Consider the following 14,005-nt stretch of genomic DNA (forward strand, 5'->3'; position numbering starts at 1 on the left):
AAGGCTGAACTAAATGTCCCAAACAGAACTTTCCTGGCTCCGACAAAGAGAGTGAAGAAAACAAAGAAGCAAGAGAGAGAGCAGAAGATCCCGATTCTCCTTAAATACGAAGCATGACGCTAATGGGATGGAATACTCTTACTGATCCGTCTGGCTGTCAGTCAAGCTCTGCCCCATCCATGCCCCCCTTCCCAGCTGCCTCACGTCTGTGGGCAGAGTGCTCAGAACATCCTTGGCTCTCAGACCAGAGCAATTAAAAACATTAACTCTGTCCCAGGGTGTTATCTTCTTGTTCTCAAACTAAATCCAAATAATGACCATGCTAGCTACAAAAAAGAAAGGTTTCTAACTGCATGAAGAAAATGAACTCATTTTCAGTCAAACCAGCACTGCACTGAAATCAAGTCCATTGTGATTCTGAGCAGGAGGGGCTAGAGCAACAATTCCATTCAAATATCATGAACTCTTTAATGCCCATTAGCTTTTGATCTGAAGCATCACAGTTTATCAGAAAGATATGCAGCTGGAAACATCCATCTCATTTCATATATGCCACAGGTAAAATTTGAACAGCATTAATGTGTAACGCATACATTATATGCCCATCATTCCTTAGAACTGAGGGTCCTAGATCTGTAGGGCAGGTGTCCATCTCCTAGCTGTTGTGTTATGACAGCTGGCTGAAAATTAATCCACTTCATTATGTAAGTAACAGTGAACCCTGTGTACGTATTTAATATTTAAACTTTGTAAGAATTGGGTCAAAAGTAGCACAAAGTTTTGGGAGTTTGGTGCCATTTCCTGAAATGTGTATCTGGGATATGGTTAGTGAATATCTTTTGGCTAGAAGCTCTACCTGCATTGGGAAGCTGTTTTTATTAAGTTTAGTTTTTCTCTTTTTTTTTTTTTCCTTGTTTGTTCACGTTCTCAATAGTTGCTCTACAGAATTTTCCCCTTTCATATTATTTGAATAGGTGCCCAATGGGATAGGTCTGATGTTTCATGGATCCTAACATTCATCAGTAACTGAATCACTTTGTGGAGAGGTACAAATTTATGTTGTGACATTCTTTTTTTTTTTTTTTTTAATACCATCACTTCTGACAGACATTCTTCAATTAGCACTTGAATTTGTTGGAGAACAGGTGTTTGCTAAACAGCAGATTTGGTTAATAAATGGCTTCAGTTATTTTTGGGTCTTTTCGAATATGATTTTCATGTTCATAAATGTGATTTATTTGCAAATCAGGTAAGCTGACTAAGACTGTCTTTTGCCAAGGGAAAAGCACAATATAACAACAAGGAATAGAAAGAGTTGAAAGATGAGAAGCTGAGGTAAAGTGCTGCAGCATTCAAGCTGTAGGCTTAAATGAACTTCTTTCCCTTTTTATGCCCTAAAAAAAGTCTTTTGGCTTTCATTTATTTTGCACCTTATTTGGAATATCCTCCTTGCCGTTTGATAAGACTGAAAGTCCAAGGACATTAGAAAAGGCATTGCTGGTTTTTAGGCAAGTGACTTGCCAAGATCTTCTCTCTGCTGTTGTTGGTCTACATCAGTATTATCTGGACTAAATCTTATTTATCAGCTACAAAGAGGTCCTGATGCAGGTTTCCACCCTGTTTAACGTATACTTCCTCAGCTATCAGATTTATAATCTCTCTTTATACCTAATGGAGAAAGAAAGAGGGATTCATCTTTCTCTACAAATGAAGAAACTGGAGTGTTCTGAACTCAGTTCCATCTCCTGAAGGCAGCGTCTGAAGTAAGAGAAAGTGAGATTCCTCACCTGAGTTAAATGCCTGAAGGTTGCAATCCATGATACCACTAACTTCAGTAAGAGCTGAGACTGTTAATTAGCATGTAAGTAGTACTCGGGTCTCTAAGAGCTCCATCTGCTATTGAATAACTGAGATAACCAGCAACTACCCTACAGCAAACAAGACTTACTTTCGGAGCACTTGCACTTTACAGGTATTTTCTTTTTCCTGTGGGTTTTACAACTTATTTCACAAGAACAACCTGAACTAGACTTACTGCAAAGACCAATGCAACTGAATATCAGCTTTGCAGCCACTGTCAAGCCACAAGCTCTGTTATAGGGCAATGTCAGTGAGGGCATCACTTTCCTCTGCTGCTACCTTCTCTCTCATAGGCAGTAGCTGTGGAAAGACTTTTTGCAAGGACCCTACACAGCCTAGTGAATTTAAAGTGAGCTACAGACCACAGTGTTTAAAAGTGCTCTGAATGTGCACCATAAATTTCACCTTACACATAAGCATCTAGAGGATAATTTTCTTACAGCTTAAGAGCTGTCTGTAGGAAGAACAGGGGTAAAATGGGATTGTATGCAATGCTGTTACTGCTACAAAGCTGAGCCTTGCAGGCTACCTGAAAGAGTAGAGGTAGTGTAGCTAAATGAAAACAGTATTTTATAGCTGTAGTAAGAATTAAATGAGAATCATTCCCATGAGAAAAGCGTTTTCTTTAGGGAATAACTCTTGTCTAAAAGTGATATGCTGGGCTTTATTATGCCATCGGGTGCTTACCAAAAGTCCTTTTCAGCTATTGCCATTTTGTTCATGGGGACTGCGGTCCTCTCCTGCAGGCAGGGCCGCTCCTGATGCCCTTGCTTGGGCAAGTCAGAGGGTGCCTGTGGAATTTATGCACAGTGGCTTTTGTGCACAGCTGCTCCCACCTTTCAGCAACTGTGTATGCATGCTGGAAAGACTGCAAGAAGAAAGATGGAATTACATTTGAGAAGTTGCCATTTTTCTTATTATCCACTAAAGAAAGTTGAGGACCCATGAAGGGTGCGTGTTTTCAACAAGGTACATGGATTAATTGCTAATAAAGAGGTTAAAGGTGATAATACAATTTATCCTATCTAGTGACTCTGTCTGAGGTTCGATTGACAGTTTACCTGTTCATTTGGCTTCCACGTTCAGTAAGTGATAGCATGCCTGGAAGCATACAAGTGATCGTTGTTTCTGTTACAGAGAGCTGGATTTATTTTTTTGTGTTGTTTGACTGTTTTCCCCAGTATGGGTCTCCTAAATGCCACACAAAGGTGTTTTCAGATATATTTGAAATGGGTCTACCATCTATCAGCTCTGAAACCAGAGTTAGCAAAACTAAAATGGAAGGGAAGGGAAGAAAAAAGAAAAGAAAAGAAAAGAAAAGAAAAGAAAAGAAAAGAAAAGAAAAGAAAAGAAAAGAAAAGAAAAGAAAAGAAAAGAAAAGAAAAGAAAAGAAAAGAAAAGAAAAGAAAAGAAAAGAAAAGAAAAGAAAAGAAAAGAAAAGAAAAAAGGAGAGAAAGAAAAGAAAGAAAAAGCTGCCTTGTTCTCTGTGAAACACATGGTGGTTTTCCCTGACAGGCAGCCGCTGCCTGTGTGGAGATAACAGTGCTGGGTTTGCTTTGTAGGGCTCCTTTGGGCAGTATGGGCATCCTCCCCACTTACTAGTGAGGTGCCCCACTGGTGTTCTTGAGATCAGTCATGGTACCTTAAGTGCTGGCCTGTGTAGAAAAAAATCCATTGACAAGAGAGCGTGACTCTCCGACTCAGCTAATATGCCTGGAAGCCCAAGGATGAATATCTTCAGAAACGATAAGAGCACTTCAGAGCTAAACAAGCAGACATGAGCGAGTGTGATGTGATGTCTGCACATGATCTTATCTCAATGCTCTTGGAGAGAAAGGGGGATTTTTTTCAGTTGGTGGGAATTTGATACCTAGGTTTCCTGAGTACTTGTTGGAAATCTTACTTTGAGGTTCATCTGCTTAGGCATGCATTCGGCAAAAATTATTTTTGTTTGGGGGGGATTTTATCTGACTAAGGATGGGAGATGGCTAGGTTCCAAGCTTCAAACAGATTTTTTAATATTGTAACAGATTCATTCTACTTACTACAAAATACAGAGAAATGCAGCTAAAAAAATGTACTTTCAGTGAATACCTGCATCTCTGAAGAAATCTGATGCCCATTAGAAAACATTGAGACTTATCTTACGGACACCTAAGACACAGGGAATTTGTGTGGCATGACTACAGCACCTTTTCTCATGATGGAAAACATATTATTTTACCCACAGGCAAGATGTGTAACCTGTTTGTAGGAAATACATTCCCTGGAGATACAGAATATCTGGTATCTGCTCTGGTCGAACACACAGTCCATATTCAAGTAACAAAATCTAAAAAGAGTGGTAGTACTTCTGTGCATGCAGTAATAGCAACTCTTTTGGTTTTTTTTTTCCCCAAAATGCTTCGCGATCCTCTCTTTCTTACTAAAAACATAAGTACCTAAAGTGTGTGTATGTGTTTTTCTACTGTGTAGGGAATAAAGAGATAGAGACCCTTGAGCTCCATCCAGCAAACTGCTTTTAGGTCCTGAAACTGAAATTGGGATTTTGTTCAAGCCACCCCTGCAACTTCTGAATGAGCCACAAGGACTGAAAGGGGCATAGTAAAACCAGGTAGGCTAAGAGATTGACAGGAGATACCACAAAATGCTATTCCTCCTTTGTTGGAGCAAATAAAGGACTCAGCACTCCGATTCAATGTGAATCACACAAAGCCATTTATTACAGAAACAAGCCTCCTTATATATGCAACTATTCTCTGATCATGCATCCACGCTCCAAGCATGCATTCACTAATTGGATATCATCTATGTTCACGAGCTGTCAACGCACCCAAGTCTCACTGCTGATAGGTCTGTTGAGGCCCTGTTATTGCAGAACTGCCTCCCTCCCATGGCAGGTCCTGTTTTCAGCTTTTCAAGGTGGCCTTGAAATTCCTTTGGGCCTGGCTAGTTCAGTAACAAATCTCCATCTAACAGAAACCCACCCACACTCATTTCCATTGGAAATGGAGTATCTCACTTGTTCAGGCACATTGGTTGTCCAGACACCAGACAAGACTGGTGTATGCAAGACTGTTATACATGTGAGAAGGCTCCAGTTTTGTATATTTTGTATACTTATTTCCAGTGTACTCCTGATGATGGACAGGACTCTTTTCCTTGAAATTTAAATGTACTGGCTAGATGGGTTCCATTTGTCTTTAAATGCCATGAAACATATGCTGAGAGTGTTATCAGTTATAGATTATTTTTTTAATTAAACTTAATATTTGCAGAATTCTTGAGTACTCCCTGATGCTCTCAAGTGCTAATGTTTGTGTTAAGACACCATATTAGCACATATGTGATGTGCTCCATCCCATCCATCATACCATCAGGGCATCCATCTGTCTAGTAACCCTTATCAAATGTGGTAGCTGAGTATCATTTATCTTCAGATCTCACTTATGCCTGAAAACAGACAAGTACAAAACGGTCATGTGCAGGGGTTTAAAAAAAAAAAATCCCCTCTGGATCAGACCTGCTACCTTTGTGGAGATTTACCTCCTTGCAGAAAATAGGGAGCAGCCAGCATGAACTCATCTGCAGAATGGAAATATCAAGCTGATCAACATTTCCGCATTGCTAGCAAGATAATCCTTCATTTGAGCTGCTTATCTGAAATCTGTCTCATGAATCTGATGGGAGGATTTACCCTAAGTAGTTAATTATCGTGTTGCTAAACTTCCTCCTCTCTCCTTATTCCTTCACTGTAAGAAAAGTCATGGAACTATAAAGACTGTAAACTTCAATTAAAAACAAATGAAACATTATCTAGCTGAACGATTATTAAAGCACCTGAAATTAGCATTTTACTTTTGTCCTGATCTTACTCCCTTCCCCAGATGCTAACTGTTGGAGGCCTCTTTCAGAGGGAGGACAATGAGAAAGGTGGATTTTTAGTCTGAGCTAATCTGGCTGTGTCTAAAAAGTTGTGGTGTTTGGGTTTTTGTTTCCTTTTTGTAGTATGTTTGGGGTTTTTTGTTTGCTTGGGTCTATGGGTTGTTTTTTGATAAATATATATAATATATGTATATGCATATTTGTTGTTGGTGTTCGGCTCTGACTCAAGGCACTTAGCTGGAGAACTCTGTGTCAGGTTAAGCCCTGTCTGTTGTCCTGGCCTGAACCTGGCTGTGAGGGAAGTGCAAAGACAGAATAAAGACATTGCCAGATTGATCATTTCTAGAGCATGTGAGAGTGTTCCACTCTAACTGCAGAGAGGAACTGTGATTAAGGGATTTGCTTTTTAAGGTATTTTGTACCTAATTGAGACTTACGATGAAGCTTCAGTATGTTTTACAATCTTCAAGTGCCAAGTTTGACCTCTAATGGGATGATGATAAAAAATTGCAGAGACATGTCGCACATGAAGGAAAACTAACAGGATAATATTGGAAATAGTTTGGGGTCCATTTCTCCTGCATGTAATATGTTTTGCCCGTGAAGAAATGTTTTGCTGGTTATTCAGATTTCTCACCCAACCTCTTTAGGAAGATCCTCTTTAGGTTCTGTTTGCACAGAAAATTTCTTTTCCCTCGGGATGAGCTAGGACAGTGAGATCAATACGTTTATCTCACTGCAGTCACTGAATGAATGTCCATTTCCACTGTGCAAGTGGGTCTGGCTCAGGGTGAGGCTTCTTAGGTAGCTTAGCAAGAAGTGCATCTCATGAGACAGGTGAGAAAGACTTGAAATCAAGTCATAAAAGGCATTTTCATACCAGACAAGAGTACCCATAAGGTTTAAGTTTTACTCAAATAGTTACAGAAGTTTTCATTCTCCTTTTACTGAGTTGCTAAACAGGATAGCCCTGGATTTCATGCGATGCCACTCTGGCCTCTTGGGAAGCTGCTGGGTGCAGCTTTCCTAGAAAGCTCTCCTGCCCAGAGCTGGGTGTGTTGCTCTGTGCAACACAGCCCCTAGAGAAGAAGGAGTGAAACGTACTTGTCATTTTTCATGCCCAGAACAATCTCAGAGACAGAAATGGCTCCTGTCCGACCTCTTCTATTAATTCCTAAGAGAGGTTGAAGTTTCTCCTTGGAAGGTTTAAGACTTTGGGGATGTTCTCAAATTACTTTTCATTAGCTTTGCAACTATAGCTTAATTCTGGAGAAGTCCCCGAAGTGCCCACAAAATCCTCAGGAAGTTTCAGACTCTAGTATTTCAAAAGCAGAGGCATAAGTTAAGGCATCTGCTTGGGCATTTTTGTGATTTTGTTGTTTGCCCCCTGCTTCCCTCATTCAACAGGACAGGTGTCACATTTTCAATGTTTTCTCATTTTTTATGATTTCTCATGTTCCTGGCTGTTCTTAATTTTTTTAGGATCCTTTTGGTATGTAGTATAGCTTTCCCAAATGTGAACTCATTTGAACAAACAACACTTCTGGCTAATTCCTCCAGCTAGGCATTCTCCATGACATGCTGAAGTGTTGCAGAACCTGTGCTTAAACTGTGACCATAAGTTGTTTTCTTCTCCCCCCTGGATTTTGACAGCTTTTTTTCTTGCACAGCATGTAGAATTTCTGTTGCATAGGTCCTGGCCATTTCGATGAGACCAAGTACTGAACTATGACAGATTTAGTATAAAGCATAGCTTCAGACTTTGTTTTGCATTTAGTTTCTCCTGCCACCTGTGCTCAGAGACTTTAGCAGCCCTGAGGCAGTAGGATCCTACATGTGTCACCAGTGGTTTGATGCTCAAAGAAACTCGTCAGTTCAGGGAGAACTATGTGGGACATTACTTTGGATGCAGTTACAGTATTTTAGCTTCTATTGGTCCTCACTACAGAGGGCTGTCTCTTATTCTTACATTTCATAGCAGTTTTGTAACTCAATCAACACATGCTGCAAAAAGAATGTGAGGAAAGAAAATTACTTTTCTCCTTCTTTCCCATACTAAGAAGTTATTTCCTAAGGCTATCTACTTAACTGCAGCTGCTGTCTGTGCCTGGAGATACCAAAAGAAATGACATTATGTCTCAGCACAGCAGCTTAGTCTCTGGTTTTGATTTCTTCTGTATTTACCACCAGGCTCTTTGGGACCCTTGTGCTACTGAGATTGAGCAGATAGATTGTTAAAAGCCCAGGCAGGGGCTGCTGTGTTTCCCCTTAACTGTTTTTCATGGTTGGTGGCGGGAAAGTTTCTTGCCACTCCCTTATCTGAGGTTTATGTAATGAATTGATCATAGGCAGTGCTGCCTCTGAACTTCTTCCAGTTTGGCAGACCTTGGCTGCTCCTGAGTCACTGCGATTCCTGGAGGAATTTTTCCTGACTTCAGATGTAGGTGAGCAAGTTCTCCCTACTATGGGCATTTTAAAAAATGTCCCCCGTGAGAGTCAGGCTCTCAGAGATACTGAAAGGGCATCATTGTTCAGGCACACTCTGAGGTTATAGAGTCTAAAAATACAGACTAGCTCTGACACTGGGATGCAGTTGTGCTTCACTGAATGAGATACTTGCTCTAAGTGCATATTCTAGATACCTCTGCCTGCTAGGGTCAGTCTGAATATCCTTACAAGTGTTTTAACACATGTTGCCATTTATGCAGTGTGTGTGTTTTTTCTCATGGTCACTGATTTCCCACGGACAAGATCTAAGTGTATCCCCACTGTCCCAGGACAAACTAAGTCTTTTGCCAAAAAGTAATAATCATAGAATGGTTTGGGTTGGAAATGACCTTCAAAGGTCATCTAGTCCAACCCCCCTGCAATGAGCAGGGACATCTTCAACTAGATCAGGTTGCTCAGAGCCCCGTCCAGCCTGGCCTTGAACGTCTCCAGGGATGGGGCATCTACCACCTCTCTGGGCAACCTGGGACAGTGTTTTACCACCCTCATTGTAAAAAATGTCTTCCTCATGTCTAGCCTGAATCTCCCCTCCTTTAAACCATTACCCCTTGTCCTATTGCAGCAGCACAATCCCAACTCTCTCAGCCTGTCCTCATAGGAATACCAGATATAATATTTATTGATGGGCAACTCTACCAGCTTCTTTTCCCAGAAGCCTATAGATACGGAGCAGATCAACCCAGGAAAACACTGATAGAGCTGAAGACTCTGTAAGCTGGAAGTTTCTCTCAGTATCTACCAACTTGGGGTTAAACAAAAAGCACAACACACCATAAAACAGGGAACAGTAAGTCCTCACAGTTGCTAAAGGATGTGGTACCCTGCTGACAGTCTCATTGGCTTGCTTCATAGCCAATGGACAAAGCACTCCAAAGTTACAGACCTGGAAAAAAACCACAAAATCATCCCCTCTCCCCACCCCCCCAAAACAAAACAAAACAAAGCAAAAAAAACAAACCAAAATCAAACAACCAAAAAAACCCTAAACAACAAATAACAACAACAAAAAACCCAAACCAAACAAAAAAAATCAAACAAAACAAACACCACCCCCCCCCCCAAAAAAAAAAAAAAAAAAAAAACCACAAACCAACCAACCAACAACAACAACAAAAAAAACACCAAAAAAAACCCCACCAAACTGTGTGGGGTTTCGACAATGAAGTGCATTTGTCTGAGCATCCCTCTCAACTTCTAACCATAGGCCATGTGGGGTTGCTTGCTGGCCAGAAGGTAACTCCTCCTTTTTTCCTCTTTGAGTCTCCTAGGGAGTTTCTGATTCATTTAATCTTCTCCAAAGAGACTAAAAACCTCAGCTCATGCATTACTATTCCTAGACACTCCCTGGGAGACATAAGCAAACATGAGTGTTCACTCACCCTCTTTAGTTCTCTATGGAGAACTTCCCTTATTCCTCTCACCAACAGGTGGAGCAGAGGCCTCTCGCCTGTGCTGCTCTCAACAGGAAACTTGCATTAAAAATAGTACACTTGCTTGTCTCCCCAGAAATGATCCTAAATCTTTACATTATTTCCCCAGCCTTTTTTGCCAACTTGCTTTTACCACCTGTGTGTATGTTCTCCTCCATTGGTAGAATGCAAATGTATCAGATGGGACCAATTATCAAGGCTTTTTTTGCTCTCCTAATCATTCAATGGTTGTAACACAAACTTCAGGACACCTTTACTGAAAAAAGTGTGCTCTTTAATGTGTGCATTCCTATACATTGTGTAGGAAACTTTCTCCCAAACCTGTGCTTTGATCCTAAATTATCAAAAGCGTTCTTCCAAATTGCAGACAGATCCAAATAGCATGTAAAAAGGTTGCACAACATACACATTCCTAAGAATTAATGTTTAACAATGGAGTGCCACTACTGGGAAGATATCTGTAACAGTGTTTGTTTACATGGGAACCCTTTGCATATTTCTGGCAGTGAAGAGCATGTCTCAATAAAATTTACACCTGAGTTATGCTTACAGTTCTTCTAATGCAAGAGAAAGCTGGCTTCCTACAAAATGAGCATGTGATCACAGAAATGATCCTGGGGACTTTTTGTTCACCACTCTTTCATTTGTAATTTATTTTTAAGTATCCTAAATGAGGCTGCTGCATTTTAGTCATATTTTTTCTTGTACAATTACCTTAAAACAAGCATAGATGCTCAGCTGTGAGACTGAGCTTGCACACATGAAAGTACATATATACTTCAGGAAAAGTAGACTTAGGTGTATGTGCATGGACACATACTTTGCCTGTGTTCTTTGAGTTCAGCTTGGGCTCCCTGACACAGGATTGACAACTCCAAAACACTGAGGTCAATGTCCCAGTATAATATTGAGTCCAAAGATGAGCACAGGGATGGAAGGGTGTCAATATCTTAATGGGCCAAACAATTAAAAGAAAAAAAGTAGTATATATATATATATATATGTATATATGAAAACAAAAGCACCTTGTTTGTGTTTTTTTTTCCCACAGCTGCAATAAATAGTATTTTGCTTGCCTGTATTCAGACAATTCATCACTGATCAGGGCTAATGGGCTGTGACCTCTAGAAGTTAATATGTTACACAGCAATAACATAAACCAGGGTTCAGCTAGCAGAGGCTGGAATTAGTGCCAACTCCAGGGTGTTCCAAGTCAAAGTGTCCTAACTGCTCCCATCTTTCCCAGTACTTGGGGTATGTTGCGGTACTGTCATCACTGCTTGAAGATATCACTGCACCACCCTCCAAATCAGAAAACCCACCTGGGTTAGCAAAGACCTTCTCTGCTACTTACAGGTTTTTTGCCTGTTGTTATCAGAAGGGCTGTAACCTGGCAGGGGGCACAGGGAGGCTGTAAGTGCATTTGGGAGCAGCAAGGTTGTCCCCTCTGGGTGAACTGCCTGCCCCACTGCATGCCATGCAGAGACAAATAAAGCTGCTCTGTGTGTAGGGAAGGGGGAGGAAAAGCAGGGAATAGTTTTGCTGGGGACAGACAGGCAGGTGCTTCTTTCCTAAATGGTGCCATCTTAGATTAGCCTGAACTGTCTGTGAAACTGCAGTCTAAATTAAGTTTCATCCAGCATTATTCATAATTGCTCAGAGCTGAGAAGTCTGCTGGAGTCTGGGATGGTATTTATTTATTTTAATACATTGCCTTTTTTCTTCTTAGAATGTCTTTGTTCGCTTCCTTTTCTAACTACACTGCCTTAGTACATCCTCAGACTACATCTCCTCCATCCCACATACCAGTGGTAGCAGGGATCCTCTAGAAAGAGTGCAGTCACTACATTGAAACATTGCTCCTGTTCTTCAGAGGTAGTTCTCTAGCCAGGACACAACTGGCAGCAAAAAGGTCTGGGTTCAAATCGAAAGGAACTGCTCCAAAAGCAGTGACTTTGAGGCCACACCTGGACAACTGGGAAAATCATACTGAACTACCTAAGTTTTCCTATTGGCAAACATGAATCAAACAGTTAACAACGGTGGGGTTTTTTGTTGGTTGGTTGGGGATTTTTTTGTTTGTTTTGTTGTGTTGTTTTTTTTTTCTTCTAAGAGAGAACAGAAATCTGACCAGATAGATAAACAGAGCAATAGTAACTGACTGTTATAGTTATTCTTTAACTATAACAGCTCATAGTCTTTTCCTCTAAGGAAGTAATTTCTAGTCTAGAGCTTTTCCTATGATGTGCAGCATGTGAAAGTTAAGATTTGTTGGGTGATAAACTGCCATGTAAAGCGATGCTCTGCTAGCTGCTTGGTCCTCCCTCCAGCTGCTCCATCTCCACGGGTCCCAGCAGCTCTGCCACCAGCACCTCAGCTCCTGGCCGGCTGCTCCTGACCTGGCACAGCCACGTGTGCGCCTTCTGCAGCGTGGCTAACAGGCTTCGGGACTTCTCTTACAGTGCTTTCATGCTGAGAACTACCCACAGCCACCAGCTGAACTGAACTGAATGGCGAACTGGACATAAACCTTCCAGGAGGTGGGGAAATTGTTTTTTTTTTCTGCCTCCTATGCTTATATAGCCTGCAGCACAAAAATCTTGTGACCCTCTCCAAGCTAGCTAAGCATAACAGCTAACCTTGCACCCGCTGCTGGACATTAGTTATTGCCTTAGGCTGGGATAGCCATTTACCCAGATACATTTCACAAAGCTACAAATAAATTACAAAACTATAAATACTATGGTTATAGCTGCAAACTTTTCCCCAGTTTGTAAACTCTATTTCTCAGCAATGCCTCTCAAGTGTAGTAACACAACGTACAAAAGAAATATTTAGGACATGTCTACTGAGGCTTTCTGTTTGCCTCTCCCTCATCCCACTGGATAGCAAAAGAGCCCTTCTCTGTTGGGGCTTCCCTCCCCTCTGGGGTTCAGAGATGTCTAGATGTCTGAGGGCAGTGTGTGTTTTATTTGTGAGCCCAGTCATCAGGTTCAGGACTCAAAGGGACTGAATTAAGGATTTAAGTGTTTGCCTTCTTTTTTCTTTTTTTCTTTTTTTTTTTTTTTTTTTTTTTTAACACAGGGTGCCTGGGCATACAAGGCACAAAAATACAAGTCTTTCACAAGCAGCTGAAATCATTGTCCTGCTGATGATACAGGCGAAACCTCTGACTCCTGGTGGATTCAGCCTGGCAACTTCAGTTCATCAAAGCAGCCATGAGATCAGGAAGTAAAAAACATCTCTGGCTTATTTTTGCACCGCTCTCTTATCAAAACTGGAAGCTCCAATAACAAATCTACCCAGGGTGTCCTTTCAGTTTCCTGCTGGAGCTTTGCTTTTATGGTGCTGTTACCAGGATCTTTCATCATTTGCCTCCCCAGGGCATCCTCTTCATGCCCATGAATTTTGTTCCCATTTGAAGTAAAATCTAAAAGCTGTTCGGCTTTGCTTAGAGTCTAGCTGGGGATTGCAAATGCAGGTAGCATGATTAAAATAAAATCAGCCTGTTAACCTTTCCAGGAGGCAGTGACATTCTACTTTGCCATCTTGGGAAAGGAGTTTACCCCTCCTCCCAGAGCTACTGATGGGGACCATTGGCCCCACGTCCCCAGGGAGCAGTGACAGAGGCCTCCCAGTGGAGGGGTGCTGAATACAAACATTTTAAAGCCTAATTGTGTAATAAGACCATGGAGAATTGTTGTTTTGGTTTGGCTTTGTTTTGGTTTTGTTTTCCTGCTGATTTCTCTGTTCCCTTTCTCAATCACTAGTCCTTTCCAAGCTTTAATCCAATAGTTGAAACGTTATTAAGACTTTCATTGGCCATCTTCCTGTTACAGATTGTCGCAAGACTGCTGAAGAAATCATGCTCATTAAAATGTACTTCCCTGAGTTTTCCACAGCCTGTTTTCTGATCATACTCTTGCTTACGATACCACTGCAGAACCACTGATTTGATTTTGAGCTTCCATGATCAAATTTAAGCAAGGGATGAGTTCCTATCTATTTTGCTGGTTCAGCTGCTGGACTCTATTCTGTTTCCCTCGAAAAACCTCAATTTAGGAATACGGGATCTGAACCCTGGGGCTCAGTTATGAGTTGACCTCAAATATCCTCAGTTTGCCAATGATGAATCTGATATTCTGACTTGGGTGCACTAACATGGATCCCCAAATTCTCACTTGGGCACTCAAGAATCACAGAACGGTTTGGGCTGAGAGGGGCCTTTAAAGGTCATCTTAGTCCAACCCCCATGCCATGGGCAGGCACATCCTTCACTAGGCCAGGTTGCTCAAAGCCCTGCCCAGCCTGGCCTTGAATGT

The sequence above is a fragment of the Patagioenas fasciata genome, chromosome 2 (assembly GCF_037038585.1).
Source record: "Patagioenas fasciata isolate bPatFas1 chromosome 2, bPatFas1.hap1, whole genome shotgun sequence".
NCBI lineage: Eukaryota > Metazoa > Chordata > Aves > Columbiformes > Columbidae > Patagioenas > Patagioenas fasciata.